At 40.3% G+C, this 17,736-nt stretch overlaps 1 pseudogene; it reads left to right on the top strand.

The window, feature by feature from the left end:
- Positions 1 to 17,418, top strand: part of LOC113074178 (autism susceptibility gene 2 protein homolog) — a 31,400-nt pseudogene extending 13,982 nt beyond the window's left edge.
- The last annotated feature ends 318 nt before the right edge of the window (positions 17,419 to 17,736 follow it).

The raw sequence follows: 17,736 nt of genomic DNA, 5'->3' as shown, positions 1-17,736 counted from the left end.
TCTTTGCTAGTTGTGCCAGGCTTGTCAGAGTAAATGGCTGATTTAAATTTAAGAGTGTATGATATACAGAAGTACAGTCCATTCAGTAAATCATTCTCTTATGTACCTGTGTGTCTTTTGTTCAACTTTGTTGTTAAATGCTGAAAATGAGTCTTTCTACAATCTGGAAAACATTAACATTAAGCATAACTTTGAAAGCATAACTAAAAAGAAAATATATAAAACAGTAAACAGCAAAAGGATGTAACTTAGAATAGGAAATGGATTTCCCTTTATGAAAGGGAAGAGAAAAGCCATAGGTGATGTCGCACAGACCCAGGCAGGTGCTGGTCATTCAAAAGCTAAATTAAGAAAATATAACGAGGCATATCTTGCTCTCGGCTTCACTCACTGTGTCTTTACCAGACACTACAGTTGTCGACCGTTGCAAATCATTTTAACTTTGTGTCAGTACATCAGAAATAGAGCAAGGCATCAGTGTGGTTTTGTCGAGTCTCATCGCTCTACTGAATTTTGACGATTGCGTCCGGTATTGACTCAGTGTTTAATGTCATTGGAGAGGAGGAAAGCCTGTGTGTCCTGTGCTTTAGCGTACACACTAAGGCACATCAATGTTTCAAGTAATGCAGGTGTTTTTTTTTCCCTGTAGTTTTTTTTTTTTTATAAAAAAAAGTCATCATGTTATTCATAATGTTTTGGCGCAACAAAACAAAGTTTGAGAACCACTGGTCTAAAGTTAACAGTCAGTGTTTAAAAAGTGCAGTCCACATGTTTACATATGTTTATTATAGTGAAGTAGTGTGGTAAAGCAACAGATTTGCTTTTATATTTCTGCAATCTACTTTAGTTTGTGTGATTTGTATATTAATGTTTAAACCAGGCTTATTTGTCAGTGCTTTATGTTGTCATAATTATTACATGCTTTTAAGGTTGGAAGTTCAACAAATCAGTTAACATACAACTGTGATTGTAGTTGTTTAATTAAAATGTCAATCATATCAATTCATGCATCACCTATTTTCATCGTAACAGGCTGAACTGAAAAGAAAATTTCAGTTTAATCTATCTAATATTGTGTTGGTCATACTATACAATGATTTTTTTTAGCTTGTCTTTGTTGAATAATACAGAACATAAAGATCTTTAATTTAATTTAATTTTAATTTAATTTTAATTCAATTGCGATATTGGGGGGGGGGTCGCAATTAGATTATTTTCCAAAATCATTCGGTCTTACTAAGATCTAAAGTAGAGCTGAAACAACGAATCGATTTAATCGATTAAAATCGATTATTAAAATAGTTGTCAACTAATTTAGTAATCGATTCGTCGCTAAATAAATTTTATTTGGCATAAGCGGCTCATTTCGTGCATATTTCAAATCTGCGGTGACCAAAGTGTGGCAGTAATGAGCCACCGGAGGTTTTACTCAGCCAGTACAGCAGGTGAAGTAGCGAATAGCCAATAGCTGGCCTCGTTTTATGTCACGTGCTTCCCGAACAGCGTCTCTGCAGCATTCAGCGGGAAGTGGGAGTACTTTACTTTGAGCCTTCAAAATGAAGAGTAACCTGTAAACTCTGCACTACTGAACTGTTTAAGGGGCCGTTCACATATCGTGTCTTTTGCGTGCTCAAGTTCGTTATTTCCTATGTAGGCGCGCAGTATGCACTCTCATAATGGAAGCGACGCGGTCGCGACACGCACGCGGTGCGATGCGCCCGTTTTTTCCAGGCGCGTCCACACCGCATCCATTTATCCTTTGCTGAAATTTCCGGGTCTTCATGGAGAGGGCACGTCATGGAGAGAGCACGTCATGGTTGCTTAGCAAAGGCACACACCTCAGGGCAGGGGCGCTTCTGCCCGAGCGCTTTGGAAAGAAGGAGAAAGCGGCGCGACTAGCGTTTTCCACGCGTTTTTAGGTGCGATATGTGAACGGCCCCTAAGAATTTTATTTGTGCAGATTCTCCAGTACAAGGTTGTTTGCAAATGTTTAGTCGTAAAAGCTGATAACATTGCTTTTAACAGTTAACATTTAAAGCTTTTCAAACATGTTATGTTATCAGTTTGTCGTTTACCAGTTCATAATTCAGACTTGCAGCCTAATTATGACTGAATGAGAGAGGTAAATGTTTGAGTATATTTAAAATGCACTTCTTTTCTAAGTATTCACTGCTCTTTTTCACACAGCAGGTTTTTTGTGTGTGTCCCAATTTTTTTTTTTCTGGACAACCTTCTGATGGATTTTACTTTAAATTGTGAGTTCCATTCAGGTTTCATGCCATTGGCACTTTTTTTCGAAGGATTGTTTACAATTGGTTAAAATCTCTTAAAAATCTATGCTGAATGATAAAGACCCTTTATTAATAATTTACTTGGGGAAAAAATGGAAAAAACTAAAATATAAGTACATAAACCGATTAATCGATTAATCGTAAAAATAATCGACAGATTAATCGATTATCAAAATAATCGTTAGTTGCAGCCCTAATCTAAAGTCACTGATGAAAAAAGACTGATGAAAAAGTTATGCCTTTTCCTTGAGTGACTCTATACACTTTCAGCAAGTGTGTTAACACCCTTCTGGGTTGTGTGTGTGTGTAACACATTCCCAGTTGCTGTCAGAGCATTCTCTGGTTTCAATGTGTGCACATGATCTCAGTCCTCAGGGATATATAAAGATTTGTTCTCAGAGGGATCAACACTGTCCTCACCATGGATGAAATCTATCTTTCTGCCAGAGCCTAACTAGCCTCTACCTTACACACACACATGAAATCCTTAACATACTCTGAAATGTAGAACTGCCATGGGCCCCATGATCAGAGAGAAAGTTTGAGAAAAACTTGGTGACATGGTTGCCTAGACCTTTGGGCATCATAGGCATGCTTAGACAAACCAGACTCAACTCTGATACATTGAGAATTGATTTCTCACTAACATTCACAGGGGTGCTAAAAAGCAAGTGTTCAACAGAGACAGGAGTGTAGTAACAACAGCAGGAGCTTGCCATCTTGGAGAAGAGGCAGTGAAAAGCAACGTGTGACGGAGTGAATGAGGTGTGCGTGAGAATGAGCTGACAGTAATGTGTTTGTGAGGGTGGGATGGGTAGTAATAGTTGTGTGTGTGTTCTCAGGGCCCCAGGGAGCAGTGTGTCTGTCACAAGTGCTTAGAAAAACATCTCTGTGTTAATCACAGTAATTACAGCAGATTGACCAGCTTTAAACAGAGGCAGCAGCAGTTACCACCTTAGCCATCTGTGGGAGACTAACCCTCGCACATACACTGAACGGAACAATCACACAGATTCACACACATCCATAAAAGCAACAAACGCTGCACAAGGTGCTGAGTGCAGAGTGAATTGTGACACTAAATGGGCGGCCAATATAAACTCCTAGACATCTGCTGTCATTTTTGCTCAGTCTCCTCAAAAATGTCCCATGTATGCTCAGAATGGCATGTGTGGTTTAGTTTGTTTGTCTCTTGTGAATCTGTATGCCAGTTGATTTCCTCTTTTAGATTATCGCTGACATGAAGTATTCATGATCTCACATGATCACCACGAGGGTCTTCTATTTACAAATGTTCTCTGATTGGTCCATTACACAGGACCCTACCTCCCACTATACAAGCATTCTTTAGCTTTGTCAGTCACTGATTTAAAAAGGATTTTTAGAAAAAAATAACGATTTACAGCCCTTTTTAATGCTGTTAGGATGGAGTCCCTGAGTATTTGCAGCATTAGCTCACTCTAATATTGAATGTGTAATGAAGACTCCTGGGTCAGCAGCCTGCCTGAGTGTGTTATTTCAGCCCAAAGGTTAAGAGACGGATTGGACTGTCTGTCATTACAGTGATTGATTATGGCTGTGAGCGTGACTCGATTAGGGACCAGGAGTGATCTCCTTCCATTAAAATGTAAATAAATGTCGCCTCTGCAATATTTTTATATTTTCAATATTTTATCTTTCTCTCACCCAGGCCTAGTTGTGCAAAAAAAAAACTGCATTTTTGTATGTGTGTATGTAATTGGCATGGGGATAATGTGGAGGCTTGCCTTTGCTTGTGTATGATTTTGGATATGTACATGACAGATGTGGCCACTGTCAGCTGGGATTAGTCTGTCAGCACCTCAATCACAGTTTTGTTAGCATTCCCAGTTCATATTTAAAGCCATACTATATCAGCTTTCCATCTGCTGAAAATATGTTCAAGCGTAATTCTGTGTGCATGAGCTGGCAGATTCTTTTTATTGCATCACCTGCAGCTGTGCTCTCAAATCAGTGTTTTACTGTTGATTACATCAAGCGATGTTCTTTTAAATGGCCCTGTTAACAGTTTTTTTTTTTTTTTTTTTTAAACACCTGTTCTGAACACCTAGCACAGGTGCACCGGTACAGTAGTATGAGCATGTCAGCTGTTGAGTTCAGCAGCTTCTTATTGCATAATGACATCCTCTTCAGTTAGGAATTTCTGCCGTGTGCTAATCTATTTGTGATGCAAGATTTTTACTCTGGTATATTAGGAGAGATAAAGTCATTGATGAGAGATGAGAGGCTTCAAAGACAATAAGAATAGCCCACTGCTTCTGCTGTCATCAGGTTTGAGCTGGTTAAAGTTGTTCATCTCTGAAACATGAAGATGTGAGTCTGCATGCTTGTTACTACTGCATTGTTTCAGCCATGGCTTTAAAGCTGCCCTCTGTGATCTTTACATCATCTTTCTGTAAAGCCCTTTGTCCTCGTTTATGCCCCGAGCGATCACAAATAGCCATGTCTAAGCTTTTACCAATGGGCTAAAGTCTCAGCTCAGATGATTGGACAGTAAAACGGCCGTCAGGCGGAGAAGACGTGCAGGGCTGTCAGTTACAATGAAAGGAAGAGTTTAACACCGGCCTGGGGGCACTGAAGGAAGGCCCCATAACCCCAGACCTCATCTCTGGCTTGACAGGAGTATGTGGGCTGTTTGAGGGCAGAAGGGATGTAGAAGTGTCAGGATGCCTGAAGCCCAGTGTAAGAGCATGACTGGCATTTGCCAGAAGGATAGGTTACCGGCACATACCACCCATGGAGACCCAGTAAATATCCTGGTAGAAGTCTACTTACAAATGGCAGCATACAGGCTTATTTAGAGCTCTAGGCAGAATTCAAAGCACCCTTGTTCGCTGCAATGTTCGTTCTGATTTTTGTGCAGAATTGCATCAAGTAGTCAAACTACAATCAAATAGTGATGGAGTTGTCTGGATGACTAGCCAGCTAGACTGATTTAAGGAAGACAGGGCCTAGACATAAGTCTGTGAGCATATAAATGCTTTGATGATTAGGCTATCACCCAGAGACTCCTAAAATCAATGCTTCAGCACTATCTAAATGAAGTCCAATTTTCTCACACACATACACATACACACATTAGATTCTTGCCTGTGTCTTAATTATTTCTCAGCATAATAAAAGCTCTTTTTGAAAATTGGTAAATAATGCATTTTCCGATTATACCTCACAGACAAAACATTTGTTAACATTCTGCTTTGAATTGAGACATTTTGTGCTGCTCTACCGATGGTCACTAGTAAGGCTTTTGAATTTGAACTGTGCCTAAGTACATTTGTTTGCAATAAACCATATGGACAGGCAATGGATTCATGTTTTCCACAAAGTTTGGAAAGAATGAAAGATTACTTCAGAACTAAGCACCAGTCCATTTGAACAGGGAACTATGGTACAATTTGTAGATGCTATTGATCCAACATATTTTGCAAATTTTTGCTTAGTGATTAAGTGTGAAAGCAGAGGGAAGATAAAAATTTTAACTGGTTTGGCCACCTTTTATGCACTTCTATGCATGTTTCTTTAATTGATATATAATATTAAAAAAAACTGATTGAGTTTGTGTTTTTACATAATTGCCATGTTATTAAACAGGGTTAATATGTTTGATTTGAGTCAACATTGTGGCCTCATCCCAGATGTCTCATGTTTAGCTGCTTTCTAGACCAGATTTGGCTTAATACTTCCTGATTTGTCCAGTATATATTTATCTGTCTATTTCATTTATTATTCTCACTTTTAGCTAGCTTTAGTATAATAAAGTCCATAGAAGTCATAGCAGTGATAATATGCAGACTTGGTATGTAAATTAGATTTTATTTTGAAAAATTTGGATAATATCTGTTTTATTCTGTTTTCCACTTGTGTTTATGAGCGCTCCAGACTCTGGTTTTTAGCAGCTGAATATGTTCTTTCAGAGTGGACTCACCTCAGGATAATGAGCTGTGTTTTGCTGTCCGTTGAGACTTCACCTAAGCACACTGCTCCAGGAGCCTTGTAGACCTTAATCCTGTTCAAAAACACACACACACACACGCACACACATACATAAACATTGTGTGATCAGATGAGAACTTTGCAGCGTCCGCCTCCCGGTCTGTTCTACCATCTTAATAAACATCCTCCTCCACGGCTGCCATTTGGAATAAAAATCACCTCTCTTCACTCTTTTTTGGTGAGGCGAGAGAAAGCTGCATTTATTTGTTTCCAGGGATCAAGGAGACTTGACAAATTAACTCCCCAGAGAGGAGAAACACACTTCTCCTCCGCTCCCTGCCTGGCCCTGGAGTCTTCATTACGGGAAGAATAAGCAGTGTTTTCACTCTGTCTTGTTTTTTTTTAGGCATGTTAGTACATTGAGAGAGTCGCTCGAGGGATGAGCAGCAGAGCTCTCTGAGGTTCAGCCTTTTGGAAGAGCTTTGGATATTTTCCATCAAAAGTCTCTACAGGAAGGCCACAGTGCAGGAAAGAGAGCGAGTGAGATGGGCACCCACACTTTTGTGTGTCTAGTAAAGAGACCACGTCTGTGCTAACATGTCATGTCAGTCGTTGATGGCCTACTGAAGCTATATAATAATATGAAGGGAACTCATTTATAAAAGCCTTCATTCTGACACAAACAAGTGTGAAAGGCTTTTCTTTGAGTGCTGTTAGCCCTCTCAGCCCTAAATCCAGTTATTCAGGCAGGATAAAGGGTGACTTATTGCACCCTCTGGACAGCTTGTTTCTGAGCTGGGAGCCTGAACTGCCCTTGTTAAAGTGTGCTTCGAGTGCCAGAGCCAGGAGGTATTGAGCCATGGGTAAAATGCATGGGCAAAAAACATCTCTTCAGTGGGTGTATTTTTTGGTCTGCGGCGTACGCATTCTTTTTGTGTGTGTATTTAGTTTGTTCTTTTGCGTGCATGTTTATGCATACATATGAGTGTTTGTGCATACGTGTGTCTTGCCTCCCCCATGTCTAAAATGGCAGATGTTTGACACAAACACATTCCCCAGGGGTGCCTTGTACTCCCAGTTTATTGATCTTCATTTGGTAGAGTGCTGCAGGCCAGACTGACCCTTAATGACTGCATCACACATCCTACCTCTCATCTGCACACCGGGACCATATGCTCTGAGCTGGGCCCCAAGGCCCATGAGAGATGGATCAGCAATCCATGGGGGTTCTGTTATAGAAGGGTCCCCAAAACCCGTGGGATTTAGGCTAATTTAGCATCTCTTCCTGCGAGCGATGGAGAGGCCTGGCTGGGTGAAAAGTGATAGAAATGACAGATTGGTGTGGTTCCCTCTGAGGCAAACAGATAAAGGAGTTATACACTACGATCTAGGGCTGCAACAACTAATCGGAAAAATCAGTTATTATCGATAATGAAAATTATTGACAACGATTCTCATTATCAAATCGTCGTGTCTGCCCAGAATACACATACAACTGTAGCTGGTCGCATCATGACAAAATGCATCTACAAATATTGGAGGAAACAGAATGAGCTCCTGCAGGAAGAGTGTGTGATCCAAGCTGCCCAAAACATGATAAATATTTATTTTAAACTTCATGCTGATGCATTAGTGTAATGGCTTGCAAAATCACACAAGACTTTACATTTTTGTATAAAGTCCCACCCTGACATTCTGCATAAAGTTGAAATCTTTGCTGAAAAAGCGCCGGCGTGGTGGGAACACAGAGATGCGAGGGAGACACTATTCAGCTCAAAAACATTCATTGTACAAACAAATATCTGTTGTTTAACATTTATATTTAGGTTTAAAAGTCAACATGCAGTGCGAGTAATTTATGAGAGTAGGAACTGTGAAGGGACAGCAACATGTAATTGTCTTAATATAAATATCAGTTGCTTTTACAGGATAAAGAAATGACAGTAAGAGGAGACTGACTATGATCAAAGTGCACACAATGTGTTCCTGCAGAACATTACTGTGATTTTATTCGTCTTTATTATCTTTATTGTTTTAATTTTTGATCTAGAGGTTTAAACTATATTCACTGTATAGCCTACAGTGATAAGCAAATTTATTAAAACTAATTTATGTAAGGTTTTAATCAATTTTGTAAGGTTTGTGCCACTGCTGCTCTTAACTAACAGTATTGGTAATTAACAAAATATTTTTTTTTGCTGTATTTATTGGTTAAACCTACAATATGCTTAAGCTTTTAAGTAACAGTAAGCTATTTTTAATGCTATAATATAATTATTGCTGTTATCTGTGAAAGGCAGAAGAAAATGTCAAGCATGTGAGCTGTTGTCAAAGGCAAAGGAGGCCGTTTTTGTTATTATATGAATAAATACTATTTAGTTGTTAAAGTTTGTTATTTGTCCACCAATTACAATAAAATCTTTAGATTACTTTTTTTTTTTTTTTTTGACAGATTCCTAAATTATTATTTTTTGTCTTATGACATGTGGTCTAATAAATTGTTAAGCACTGTATGTTTTCATAGCATTCAGTTGGCACATTTGTTTTAAGAAAATGGGCAGAATGTGGTATAGTGTGTTTTTGTCAGTAAAATTAAAATAAAGAAAATAGGGATGTTAATCGAGTAATCAAAAAAATAATCTGCCAACTAATCGATTATCAAAATGATCATTAGTTGCAGCCCTACTATGATCCCCCATGAGTAGGGCTGGGACAACGCGTCAAGGTCATCGATGACATCGACGCAAAAAATACGTAGACGCAAAATATGCGCATCGATTCGTCGACCTGTTTTTATTTCTCTAAAAAACATTTGCCAAACGTTTACCTTATGTGCGCTGAATATACGCGATGGCCGGATCAACATTCTGTCCAACGTTATATAACCAATCCAGGGGTTTTTCTGCATTGATCTTTTTTTTGGCGGCTGTCAAAGCCTTATTTGATTGGTGATTGATCCTGACAGGGCGCGTACGAGAGAGAGCTTTTCCTCCATGACAGGCTGCTGGCTCCCACTGTTAATTGTTTTTTTTGTTTTTTTTGGAAAAGCACTCTCTGTATTAGCTTAAAGCCCTCAAGTTTACATTGGTTACTGTATTCTTTCAATTGCTCTAAACAAGTATTTTGGGTGACCTTTTTATTGAATGCTAGACATCAAGTTGTTGTTATTTTCATCTGAAAGAAGAACTTGTTTTCAGTAAGCTAGGCCCTGTGTGTTCAGTAAGCTTGTTCCAGTTTTTATTTTGTAATTTTTAGAGCAATAAACATATATTGCAATGTTAAGGAATTCATGTTTCTTTCATTCAGATATGTAAATCAACATGTATAAATTGTTAGTAGTCAATTAATGGGGAGATAATCGAAATCAAATCGGTCTGAAAAAATTAATCGTTAGATTAATCGATGCATCGAAAAAAAATCGATTAATCGTTTAAAAAATAATCGTTTATCCCAGCCCTACCCATGAGTCTTTGGTCCCAGAGAATACACTGAACCTTGATTCACAGTCTCTTTCTTTCTCAATCATGGAGTGCATCTATTTGTACAATAAAACACTAATATCTACTTTTGGGTGTGATGGTCAGGTTTTCCTTAGACAATTTATTACCTTTCCCTAATAAAAAATATTAAGGCATTCACATGAACTTACACGTTGGCTTGTTAGGCTCTAGTTCTCCTTGATGATTGAATATTAGGTCTCAGAATCAGGTAAGATGAGTAAGGTATGAGTAAGATGCATGCTTGGCCTGGCAGAGTACAATTACAAATTCATTTTGCTATTTTAAAAAACACTGAAGCAGCAATAAAGACCTGCCTTTGTGAGTAGATCAGTTTTCTGTGTGAAAATTGTTTCCGTAGTTTAAATTTGTTTTGTGTTAAGTCTGTTAAACCTCTATCTCCATAATATGTTTGCATATGTGTTTCTAAACACTCATTGTTTTTTTTTTTTGTCTCTCCAGTTCCAGATTTTAGTGTGGACACGCTCTCCACCAATGCCAGCCAGGAGCTGCGAGGCCTGGGCATTCCCAAGGTGTCAGGTCTAGAGCGCAGTCAAGAGAAGAGCCAAGAGACGTCCCGTGAACTCTCGTCGGCCACCCCCTCACTGGTGCCCACTTCTCATCCCAAACCTCCCCTCCCCGCCCCCCTTCACGTCCAGCCGCCCCCCTCCAACCGGGGGTTACCCTTGCCCCAAAGCCCAGCCCAAACCCAGCACCCTTGCCCAGAGCGTCGACTGATACCACTGTCACCCACTACCACCCTGACTCAAACCCAAGGCCAAGAGCCCTCTCAGGCACCCCCAGCCCAGCCTCAGCACCCACCTGAGCCTCAACCTCACCCAAGGCCACCTCGAACTCCAAGCGTCTACCACCACCCCCCATCACCAGCACCAACCCCGACCCAGCAGAACCTCACCCAACCTGTGCAGCACAGACCGCCCTCACGGTGCCATCCGCGCCCAATCTCGGCCTACAGCAGCAGCCTTACCCTCAACGGCCTGAGGTGAGTAGGAAGCAAATGGTGTAATGGAGTTAAATATAAAAGCAAAGCTTAGCAGGAAGTGTCTGTTACACTCCAAGTGTGTTACACACACTGATTGAGCAGCTGTTCAGAGCCCTTAAATATTGTAATGGAACAGCAAGATTTCTGTATTAAAATGTAAAATGTATCAATCCTCCAGTAAACATGAGCCACAAATCCCTGTTTGTACATGTTTGTATGTGAGTGTGTGCGCCTGACAGCACCGCAGAGAGAACACCAGCTGAGAGATTAGACGGTTTGATTCGTTCCCCTCCCACGCCGCTGCTGCTGCTGCTGCCTTGTAGCTGGCGGCGGCTTGTAGATAACATTTCCTCTGCTCGACTCAGACACCCCAGTATCCCGCAGAGAAGCAGAACTTCCCCTCCCTCCTCTCGCCCTTCTCCGCCGTCCTTTAGTTTTGTTGTGTAATCCACCCTGTGCAGTATCTTGCCATTGGACTACTGATGATAATTATACTTTGTGTTATTCTGTATGTGCGCAGCTTTTAATATGAATATAATTAGCATTTAAATGATTACTTAGCCTGTAAATGAGCTCTTTGTTAGATTGCATATGACTCTGATAAATATTTTAGCATGTACAGCTGGGAAATCCCTCCAGGAATAACACATTCTTCAGCGCTGTATCCACACTTTCCAGGTTTCTGAAACTGGATCCTTTTGCTCAATTTATTGCATATGCTTTCCACTCTTAAAACAATTTAGTGAACAAAGGAGTTTTGTGATTACAGGTTGGAAAAGGAATTCTCTTTTATACAGGCGTGTTTTTACAGTCATTTTTTCTCTCTTTCTTCACAACAGCAGTCGAAGCAGCACTCCAGGGAAGCCTCCGGGCCCCTCTCCAGCCCCTCATCTGCACCATCACCAACCTGCCCCCACTGGGGCAGCAGCCTCCTTCCCCCTGCCCCTGTCGGCAAACCCCACGGCGTCGCACACCTTCCCCCCCTCCCTGACGCCCTCCACTCTTCCTCATCACACCAATATGTTTGCGTCGCCTGCTGCTCTGCCTCCACCTCCTCCTCTCACCTCAAACACTCTGCCGGTCCCCGGACACCCAGCTGGGAGTGCCTACTCAGGTACCAATCTTTCACCAGAGTCCCTTTAATGCATAACATAAATAAGATCAGAAATTATTGCCATCATGTAGTTATCACAAATACCAATATGGTTCTCTCTGCATTTAGATAAAAACTTTTGAAATGGGGCTCTTGTAAAGTAACTATACAAATGTGTGATTTTAAAACAACTCGTATTTTTTCTGCTCCCAGAACAAGATCTTCTCCGGCAGGAATTAAACACTCGTTTCCTGGCATCTCAGAGTGCTGATCGCGGGGCATCATTGGGCCCCCCTCCATACCTGCGGACTGAGTTCCACCAGCACCAACACCAGCATCAGCATCAGCACCAGCACACACACCAACACACACACCAGCACACCTTTACCCCTTTCCCCCACGCCATTATGCCCACGCCTGCACCGCCCATGGTGCGTACCCCAGCCAGAAATGTGAGGATAAGTGGAACACAACTCTTAAAAAAATTAATAATAATTGTGGTGATGGATGGATGATTATAAACCTTATTTTAATGTAAGAGCGGAAGCTGCCTTTGATAATTTATGCAAGGTTTCCGGTGTCAGATATTTTACCTGTCTAATATGCTGCTTGATATTGCAAACTGATTTTTGTAATCCATTATTAAAATAAATACAGTGATTTATAGCGCAAATCTTTTTACAGTTCACTTCTTTTTTTATTCTACAAGTTATTTACCTTTAGAGGCTATTGAATCGGAAGTCTTGCATTTTCAAAGGTGGAGATGCTTAAGTGATGAAATGGATGACTGAATGTATAAAAATCAAATGCATGTATATAAAATACAGGGTTCCCACGGTCATAGATATTTGTATGATGTCTTTTTAATTAATTATTCAGGCCAGTTCACATATTATGACTTATAAGCAAGTCTGTAAAAATCAAATCCATCAGTATGGTTTGTAAAAGAGATGACTGGAAGAAATCAATGGTCAAAAACTGTGGGAACGCTGTATTTAAGTACTAAATCTGTGCATACGTGTACTGCACCGACTGCTGAATTCTAAACTCGTGAAGTACAGTATGCTGATTCAGTAAACACTAGAAGCCATGGCGGTGGCTCGCTCTCTCAATTGTAACCATGTGTTTCTCTCTCGCCACAATGTGGCTTTTCTTTGTTGAAAAACTGCTGTTTTTCTCTGGCATGCTTCACCACTCTGTTCTCTGCCCTGATTTTCAAATTGGCAGTCAGAGCCACTGGGGATACATTTTTGTTCCAGCCAAGCATTGAGAACTTAATACTAGTTTATTCATTCCCAGTTTAATGACATCATTTTGGTCTGATGGAGTTTTGACTGAGGGCTTTTGGTTGGCAGGCAGCAGAACTGATTAGTGAGTTGAGGCTTCATACAGACGCTCCCACACAGCTCAACGGTAACCACACTGCCCACAGAGGCTTAAAAGCGGCTTTTGAACCATTCCAGACTCAAAGAACTCTGAGAATGGCACTCTGTTAGCTAATGAGAGTATAAAACTAGTTTGAGAGCCACATTGTTTACTCACGAGTGGGAAACATTCTCTCTGGATCCAGATTAGACCACTCAGACCCTGTTAACTGAGCTGTTTATAGGACTATTTTTAGACAGCCGAATGGCTTCTATTTGACCATTCACAGAATTGCTGAGTAATACACATTAACAAGAGAAAGACCTTGTCATAATTCACTGTGAATTGCAAAACGACAGCCTGGTCGGGGCCAGCAGAAATAATCCAGGCCTATTTTTCTCTGCTAACATTCATTAATCAGAGCACTGCCAACCAAACACTTTTCTGGAGAGCACATTAAAGCATTTGGTATTTGCTTCGAGCCTCGTGCACACCACAAGATATTTGTCAGGAGTAAATTGTTTGTAGGCCTGAAGGACTCCTGTGTGTACTGAGCTGTTTCTCCTTTCCTCCACAGTTCGACAAATTTCCCACTAAAGTCGACCCCTTCTACAGACACAGCGTGAGTACCTGTCATGTTTTTGGCATTTGCTGTGGTGGCTTTTTTCTTCTTCCTTACAGTAGTGGTTGTTGTCTTTTTTAATTTTTGCTCCAAAAATATAATTTCATCATACTTGGCATTATGGGTGATGTAAGTAATGATAATATTATAATAATAATTCATTTAATTTAATGGTGCCTTTCTAAACATCCTCTGTCACCTTACAGTAAGTAAATGAGTAAAAACAGTAACAATAAATAATCAAGTCCTGCCAGCATTACAGAATTCAAGATAAATAAGACCAAGTCCTAAGAAAGCCTGGGTAAAAAGATAAGTCTTAAGACGAGATTTAAAAGTATGAAAGCTGTCACTGTTCCATAGATTGGGGGGAAGCAGAGTTACATAGGCAAGGGACCGCGAAAACTAAAAGCTCGTGAAGATCTGAGAGTGCGAGAAGGAGTGTAGATGTGGAGAAGATCAGTAAGATACGGTGGAGCAAGGTTGTGAAGTGTAAACATCGGAAAACATTGGAGAACTAGAGAAATGTGCTCTATTGATGAAGGCCATAAAAAAACACGAGCTGCTGAGTTCTCAACCAATTGAAGTTTATGGAGAAGTTTAGAAGGAAGACCAGTAAGGAGTGCATTACAATAGTCGATACATGAGGTAACTAGTGCATTAATAAGAATAGCAGTATTATTTGTTGTGAGAGAAGGACGAAGGCGATTAATATTACGCAGGTAAAAATATGAGCTTCAAAAAAGAAAGTGTGCTATCCACACAATGACACCCAAACTCCTTACCTGCTGAGAAAGACAAATTGCATTATTTGCTATATGTAAAACAATCAGATTTAGTACCAAAAAGTAAGACCTCATTTTTATCACTGTTGAGTTTTTAGAAAGTTGGCTGAAAGTCAGTCTTTAATTTCAACTAAACATCTAGTCAAGGAAGGTGGAGGAAAAGAACTAGAGGGTTTAGAAGACAGGTAGAGCTGGGTGTTGGCATAACAGTGAAAATGGATACCATATTTCCTGAGAATACAGCCAAGAGGAAGTAAATAGATGATGAACAAGAGTGGGCCCAAAATAGGGGCAGTAAGAAATTATATCTACAAAAGGCTTAAACTGCCTTAATTATTTTATAAAAACCATTACTACATAAAGGTAATGGTACTACATAATTTAGTAAATTGGCTGCAAGATTTTTTTTTCTCTGTGGAAATGCCTTGCTGGACACTATGGGGATCTTGTTAGAGATAAAATGCATTTCATTCTACTTGCCTTTCCAGCAGGTTAATGCAACTTTAATTTAATTGATCTCTGCCCTTCAATTACAGTGTCGCCATTTAGCAATGCTTCATTTGAGACACCCACCCATGAACACACACACTGCTGTGATAACATGTATTATGGCAGTGCACTATGATAACAGTCATTGCTATCAGAGCTGGTTCAGAAGGTGACCCATATTGTAAATTCATCTCACCATTAATCTTTGTTTAATGTCACAACAGCTGCAGGTCAGATGAAGGTTGTATTATTATATGCAGCAGAATAATGATTTGTAGTCTCATTCTTTTATTCAATCATAGAGAGAAAAACTAAGCATACATTTTCACATGAACGTGTGTATTTTCATATTATGCAGCATGTGTGTATTGTGTAGATGTTAGTTTGTACAGGGACCTGCAGTCTCTGGCTTCACTGTATAACTGTAAACGGCTGACACGATCAAACAGGAACCTCGCGGAGTAACTGTGTCTTGTATCTTTTTTCTTTTCTCAGCTGTTCCACTCTTACCCCCCAGCGGTGTCTGGCATTCCGCCCGTCATCCCACCGACGGGGCCCTTCGGATCTCTGCAGGGAGCGTTCCAGCCCAGGGTATCACAATATGTTAGAATTTCGAGACTACTCCCAAAACTAACCTTCTGTGCTGTTTCAAACGTATTCCTGCACACATGGAACGAATCTAGCTAAATATAAACAGTTCTCAGACAGTATAAATAGAGAAGTTTCTTTAAGATATACAGTCTGGTGATGTACCACAGTCAGCTATCAGTAATCCTAGAATACATGAGATTATTACTGGATGGTTTAGGTATTGAATGATTGGCTGAAAATGCTTATGTTTTGTCTTTTTGCGCTACAGACCTCAAATCCTCTAGACGTGGCAGGGAGGCCTGGAGCCGTCCACACACACTCCTTCAGAAAGACCCTCGGGTACGCACCCCAAACACACTCTTTGCAACAAACAAACTAGTGCTGAATGACACTATGGGCAAACAAGAGTTTGCATTTGTCAGTCACGTTATAATGTTGCCGCATTGGTATAGCATGCTGTGATAGGAAGGGAATACTCTGAATTCTGGCCTAATTATTCCACGAAATGCTTCATTAGGAAAAGGGAAATTTTAACAATTTTAATTTGGTCAGTGATGAAGTGATGCTCGGATGCTAATTAAAAGTCTGAGTGACAGTTTTGTGTCCCTAATCTCTCTCACACGTGCTCTCTCTTTTTCCTCCTTCTCTCTAGCTGACAGATCCGTTCCGGCCGGTTCTCAGGGTAAGACTGCTTTATCAGTTATTCGTTGGTTTTCCCACAGGACTCAGCAGGAAATGGAGTAAAAGCTCATTACAGTTTAATCCCACCTTACACCGTGCACCTGCCTTCCGCTCTGCAGTCGCTTTAATTAGCTGTGCACTGGGACTCAACGGTCTCATCTCAGAGTCTATAGGAGATGCTATATGACTCCCTCTTTGTAAAAAAAAACTTAGAAATGACATTTTACCTAATTAATATGCAACTGTCCCCAACGTAGGGGAATGCAAAGAAACGTATTAATGTTCCAAGTTAAATTTCACTTTAACATTTTCAACTTCACATAAAATTGCAAATAATATTTTCAGATGTATCCAATATTCTGTAAATGTGTTTTAAAGGAATAAAATAAAACTAGCATAAACATAGACATCTCTGAACATGAAAATCTTACAACGTCTTTCTGTCTCCACAGAAACCAGGAAAGTGGTGTGCTATGCATGTCCATATAGCCTGGCAAATTTACCACCACCAACAGAAAGTAAAGGTGAGATTTGCGTATATAACCTGATTTGACTTTTACTATACCCTTAGGATCAGGATCAACATTACATATGCAAAGAATTTTTCTTTGTGCCTCTCTTTTTTCTCCTCTCTGTTAACTCTGATCTGCAGCATACAATACAGCCTCTTTTTTTTTTATGTACTTTGAGAGGGTATCACATTTGTTCTCTTTTGTGCCTGGCCTTCTCCAGCAGCAGATGCAGGTTGACCCACACAAGCTGGACTTTGGCTTCAAACCGGAGTTCCTAAGTCGACCCCCAGGCCCCACCCTTTTCGGAGCTATCCATCACCCTCATGACTTGGCACGACCTGCATCGCTTTTCTCAGCAGCAGGTGAGCAGACGATCAGAATCTTAGCAGAGCTGATAGAGATCCCTGTCACTATACAGATCAAGAGCAGTGTTTCTAACATTTGGTTAGTCAGCACCGACTATTGGTGATTTTATTTGTTGTTTTTTTAGATAGATTTAATGCATTTGTAACTATTTCAGTCCCAATTTCTTGATACACATTACACACCACCTATACAGCAAACAAGTTAAGTAACAAAACCTAAATGCTTCCGGATTGAAGCTACCTATGCTGTGAGCGGCAACATTCTTAATTAATCCTGTTGTTTGTACTGTTTTAATGTACTGCATTTTCACTCCTGTGAAAAGGTGTATTGTCTAGGCAGCACACACACCAAACACACCTGTGTTGGACTGAAATCACCCTTAATAAGGCAGAACACCCTTTGAAGTCCACTTTCATAGAGTCAAACATGTCAGATAAGAGATGTACAGAGATGGGGGACAATAGGACTGCAA

This window comes from Carassius auratus, unplaced genomic scaffold, assembly GCF_003368295.1.
Source record: "Carassius auratus strain Wakin unplaced genomic scaffold, ASM336829v1 scaf_tig00013772, whole genome shotgun sequence".
NCBI lineage: Eukaryota > Metazoa > Chordata > Actinopteri > Cypriniformes > Cyprinidae > Carassius > Carassius auratus.
The sequence above is the reverse complement of the archived record's forward strand: the minus strand, read 5'-3'. Positions and strand labels throughout refer to the sequence as shown.